The 6083-nt window shown below is 39.4% G+C and overlaps 1 non-coding gene across 1 annotated transcript; it reads left to right on the forward strand.

The window, feature by feature from the left end:
- Positions 1-2979: 2979 nt before the first annotated feature.
- Positions 2980-3098, forward strand: LOC145404197 (5S ribosomal RNA). Its single transcript, XR_013898129.1, has one exon. It is a non-coding gene; the product is annotated as a 5S ribosomal RNA (ribosomal RNA).
- The last annotated feature ends 2985 nt before the right edge of the window (positions 3099-6083 follow it).

A 6083-nucleotide genomic window follows, 5' to 3' on the forward strand; every position in this document is an offset into this window, starting at 1 on the left:
CGACAAGGATGCCTCATAGCTCCAACGGCCACGACTACAATCGTTAAGGTCGTCATGAGTACTGAAATAAGTCTAGATTACTTGAATGACTTACCTACTTATCTAGACAGACTTGCGACGCCGATGCGAACTCTGGACTTCATGATAGGAAATTATGTTTCACAAGCACATAACACCAAGGAAGTGAATGAAATGGTGAAGTTAGCGAAATGGAAACTAGAACAGGCGAAGTCAACTATGCTCGTCATGATCCAAGATCTCCCATCTTATGGAACGGAGGTACTGAGCGACAGGAACAACATCACCCGTACTCGCCAAAAGCGCAGTTTGTTCGACCTGGGTGGCGCAGTTCTTGGGAACATCTTTGGATTTGCTACAGAGGATGACCTTAAAGAAATAAACAACAAATTTAATAAGATAGCTCAGGTGCTAACATACCAAGATAAATTCATCACAGGACAGAACTCAGCAATGAAGACAATTGTGAAAAATCTGAAACAAGCAGAAAACGTAGCTCTCGAGAGTGTAGATAAAATAAATGAATTAGAGGGAAACGTTACTCTTTTCCAGCACTTCTCCATCATCACAGAACATATTGACACGATTCTACTACAATTAGAGAACACTAGAGATCGTTTCAGGGCACTTATGCAAGGAATTTCGAATGCTGGTGATGGCAAGATCACAAATGACTTACTCCCAGTTCATGAGCTACGTCAGATAGTTAGTCAAGGCATACATAAACATAAATTGAAGCCGTTGTTCTGCAGTAGGGAATTTATGCAATATTACCCGTATTTAGAAGCAACACTAACACCAACATCAGTGGTAGTTCATGTACCATTCATCACTGAAGACCTGTTCACAGTATACCAAATACACCCCTTCCCCTATAAAAATAACAACACTTTGGTCATCATAAACATCAACACAGACACCGAACTCATCATGGTCTCCAAGAGACGGGACACTGTCACTTTCGCAAGTGAGTCAACGATTGAACGAAAGTGCCGCACATCCTTACATGCTGTTCATCTTTGTCCTGCGTACATTTTCACGTTTCAGCCTACTGATACAGTCCCTTGTGAAATGGCTATCATCAGAAATGACAATATTCATCATCATTGCAACTTCACTTTTGCTCCAGATAAACTTGTACACCATCAAAGCATTAGACACTCACAGTTTTTTCATTTCCCTCATAACACATCAGTTTACATAGTCTGTCCAGATATACCACCATCTCATACTTCAGCCTCAGGATTATACATAGCACCAGACTACTGTGCGGTATTTACACCAGCCATGTCTACTTTATCCACCATCAGTCACTACGCCATTCTCAATCATACACACAAACATTTCCACCCACTGCCTGATATGAACTTAAACATGAGCACAAGTATTAAGCTGACTTCACCTAAGTTTGAAACTATGCAGCTGATCAATGAAACAATGAAGCCCTGGGAAGATTTGAGTTTGAGTATGTTCAACCCATATTATGTGTATAGCCCAGCACCTACTGTCTTTATAATCATCTGCATTGTAGTTGCAGTACTGCTGTTCGCAATGCACAGAATGCATGCAAGAATTGCTAATTTGGTGTCATTATTTAGTGGGGGGAGAGTTAACATCAAAGTTAACCACCCTGAATGAAGTATATATATTTTGTATATAGTATTAATTATATATATATAAAAAAAATAAAATACAAAGAAGAATGACCCATATATATGCAGACACAGTACCTTCTCATCATCTGACTCCCTGCTTCTATCTGTCTCTCTCTCTGTCTATTTATCTATCTATCTATTATGATTTGTAATTATAACACACTGCTCGGCTGCGCGAAAATGGCGTACCATCGACAGTTAATAGTCATAACATATTAATACATATTATATACACATTATAATGAACTTATAAGCTAATTAAGTGAAATACATAATATTGTAAAAGTAACATAATTGTATGAATATTGTATACATATAATAATCATAGTAAATAGTGATTATTCAGTAATATTACATTTTAAACAAGTTGTATACATATTTGAATAAATGCAATGGTTGTTGTATAACACTTTGTAAGACGTGCATGTACAACAGACGTACGCATATAATTGTGCAATGGTAATACTGCTAGGTTGTACATTACATAGAGTTATCACTTTAGTAATGTCTAATATTTCACCTAACTTGTATGATGATACTGGTAATACAGAATTGTGCTATAGTTGTATGACTTATAATATTGTACTAACATTGTGGTAATACATAATTGTAACATTTTATGAATTGTTACAAAATATTGTGTTAATGCATAATTGTGTTGGCCTTATAATTGTAGTTACATTTGTTAATGCAACTCTTACATAAGTGTCTTGGCCTTATAATTGTAGTTAAAGTTACATAAAAGTTACATCTTGTTAATGCAACTGTTAATTGGCAAAGTGTAACATAATGCAATCGTTTGTCGTTACATAATTGTTACATATCGTTTGTAGTTACATAATTCTAGTTAGTGTAACATAATGCAATCGTTTGTCGTTACATAATTATAATATGGAGTTACATAATTGTAATAATTGCAGTCCTAACATATGCTGCGGTCGATGATAGTGATGATGTGTCATGCCACTTGCTTGTGGAGACAACAATTTGCTTTTTTGTTTGTAGTTTATGTGGTATTTTGGCATATGTAGTAACACTTACACTTATTTTCATTTGTTTGTTATGTGATCTAACTCTATTTCTCTTTTTTCTGTTTTACTTTTCTTTCTTTCTTTCTTTTCTTTCTTTTTTTTTTTTTGTATGTATTGATTTTCTATAGTTTGTTTTTCTTCGCTTGTGTACGCTTTTTCTATGTTGTTCATGGTTGCATAATTACTGGCTAATTTCCTTGGGATACTTTTTTAAAGTTTAGTTTATATTGCACAGGTATTACTGAAAATGATATTATATAGTCCCATATTTTGTTGCCAACGGCCATACCACGTTGAGTACACCGCTTCCCGTCCGATCAGCGAAGTTAAGCAACGTTGGGTCTGGTTAGTACTTGGATGGGTGACCGCCTGGGAACACCAGATGCTGTTGGCATCCCTATGTGTCAAGTAGGGTTGGTGGAGGATTAATGCCCCTCCCTGTAAAACAATTAACTCTAAGCCGTTGGCCACCCCGTTAGGGATACATGGCGTCTGGCAATGAATGAAATGAATGAATATAAAAAATATATATACATATATACAGTATTAACTATATACACTGATTTGTTGTTCACTTGTACCTATCGTGGGTAATATGTGTGTCAGCACTGTGTGGAAATCTTTGTCTTCACGATTGTGTTGAAGATGTTCATTCTTGCTAACGTCATTTGTGTTGGCCATTTTTTTTTTCCTCTAGTTTACCTTGTAACTTAATTTGTCTGTTTCCACTAGGTAGCTTTAATTAATAAATGTTAAATACAGTTCTTTTAATTGCTCACTGAGTAACTGTGATGGTATATTTTCTTTATTACTTCGTAGATGTAATAATGTATAGCTGTATGTATGAAACACGTATTTTATGTAGGTATAAATGGTAACACTCGTTGGTAGTAAATAAATGTTATAATAAATGAATGAATATATACAGTGTAGAATATTTATTGTTGGTGATTATTTAGTGTTTGAGTTATGCAGATAACTGAAGTAAGTATGTGTATTTAAGCTGTAACTATACAGCACGTTTTATATGTTTGTGCAGAAGCTTATTGTCTATCACTGTGTACTGTATAAATGAAGTAACTATGTAACTCACTAATTTTTACCGTGGTGGGAAATGGTGTGAGTGGTGTTGCACGTGGTGATAGCGTTGTTCTTCATGGGTGATTGGCGTGTTGTCGTCTCAGCACATGGTGACGTCGGCTTCCCACACTGGTAGCTGTGGTGAATACTGAGTAGCGATGCTTAAGCTGGGTGAAGAAAGGTAAGTAAGTCGCGTTATAAATGTGGCTCTGGTGTTTTGCTGCTTGTCTTGACCTCTGCATCAGGCGGGAGAGAGTGTGCTTGTTGCTTTGGTCTTTCCTCTTCTTTACTTGCTTTGTTTTATATTCTTCTTGTTGCTGCTTGAAGTTACGTGAAGATTATAGAGTTGTTTTGTAGACTTGTAGGCTATTTGCATTGTAGGCTGTATTTTGTAGGACTTCCCTGTAGAACTGAAGCTAATCTTATAGAGTCTCGCCTGCTTTTGTAGAAATTTGCTTTTGATTCGGAGACGATGTCCGTAGATTCGCTGCCACCAAATGTCATAAAAGACTTTGTGTCATAAAATACTTTGTATTTACTTGTAGAGAAGTTATATATAGTATGAGACTTATGGACGAGCGGTTTTTATATCTTGGAGTAGCTTCCCATTTGTCATGTAGTGACAGGAGAGGTAAAGAATAGTATGGGACTATTTTTATTTGTCTTAGAAATATTAACAAGTCTCTCACACAGAGCGGAGTATAGAGTCCAGTCCCGCTAGCTATATCTCTGTCTCTCTCTCTCAAGTTGCTAAGCCCTTCTCCCCATTACCTGCCTGTTCTATGGCTAACCTCCATCTGAGCTCTCTTTCCTAAATTCTGGTGTAGCAGGGGTTGTATCACATGTGTTCCTTGTGAGTGGAAAGTAGAAGCCTGTGTGTGAGTATGTGTGTATGTGTGTGTGTATGGTCGCTAGGCGCTGTCGTGTGCCTATCAAGCATTCCTTGAGTTAAAAGTGTGTAAGCATGTTTAGCATTGCTCGATTCTTGCAGACACAGTACCTTCTCATCATCTGACTCCCTGCTTCTATCTGTCTCTCTATCTATCTATTTATCTATCTATCTATTATGATTTGTAATTATAATATGGAGTCCTAACACAGAGGGGGGGAGGGCCTGATGGTTAGTAGTCGAGGACGTCATCGGAGGGGTCGTCCACAACTTCACTCATTTCCTCATCCATGTTGTCTTGGGTTGCAAACAGGGTGGTGTATGCAGGTGTGTATGCCACAGGGCTGTACTGAAGGAGCTCCTTGAGGAGTTGTAGCTTCTTCCTATTCATAGGTACACCTGAGGGGTACTTCTTTGGGAGGTCTACTTGTGTGAGGTCAAACGCAGGGTCATGCTCCTCTGACCTGCCCTTCTGTTGTTTCCACTCTTGTACCTCGTGGTAGTTGTCGCTATACCCCCCGCACACCTTGACACCCTGGAGGTAGTCATTATCTGCCATAATGCGCCGAGCTGCCTTGAAGCCTACGTTCGTCTGCCGGGCCTTGGTCGTGTGCTGCTGAAGGACGTCAAAGTCAAAGAAGTCGTCGGCTATCATCCTGACTACGGTGGCTGGGTTTGATTTTCGGCAGGACTTCATGAGTGTGATGTAGTGCTCAGTTGTGTAGACTTCCTTGCCCTTGAGGTGCTTTTCTAACACACCAAAATCCCAGTCGCAGGGCAGGTAGCTGTGCCCTAGCTCCAAGTAGTAGTGGTGTATTGAGGAGAGCTGGTTGGAGTGAAGCAGGCGGAGGTATAGGAGCACGATGTTGATATTTTTATTTTGCCCCGCACAGTTGTCGCTAAAGACCAAGATTTTTAGGATATCATTGGGCACAAAATTCTTGATAAAATGGAGGAGACAGCTGGCCACCTTACACGAGCCTCGCCTGGCCTCGCTCTCGTTCCACACATAGAAGTATGGATGGTTGGCTTTCAGGTCGTGGATCCCCAGATTATACGTTCACATTTTGCATCTGTAATACTGGGCACTTGTAGTCAGTCGTGGCGTGGGCAGTGTCTGCTGCAAGTCCACTGCGATGGCAAAAACTGTGGGTGTCTTGTCTTGTGTGTAGACATCAATGAAACTTCTGCCTATCTTGGCGTGGCACTGATGCTCATGCCTCTTGAGGGTCAGGGACGCAATTTTTTCCTTGTCAGCCACAGGATCCAGGGACTCGAACTGTATCTTAAACGTGTCACAGTTGGAGCAGATGTCGCTTTTGGGAGCAGTGATGCTTATCTTGTAATCCCGTACTTTGGCTATGAACCGGGACAGAATAATGGCATTACGTTCCAGTCCCTTCTCCTCCA

Source organism: Coenobita brevimanus, chromosome 62, assembly GCF_032717465.1.
Source record: "Coenobita brevimanus isolate Jiangsu-jjx chromosome 62, ASM3271746v2, whole genome shotgun sequence".
Taxonomy (NCBI): Eukaryota; Metazoa; Arthropoda; class Malacostraca; order Decapoda; family Coenobitidae; genus Coenobita; species Coenobita brevimanus.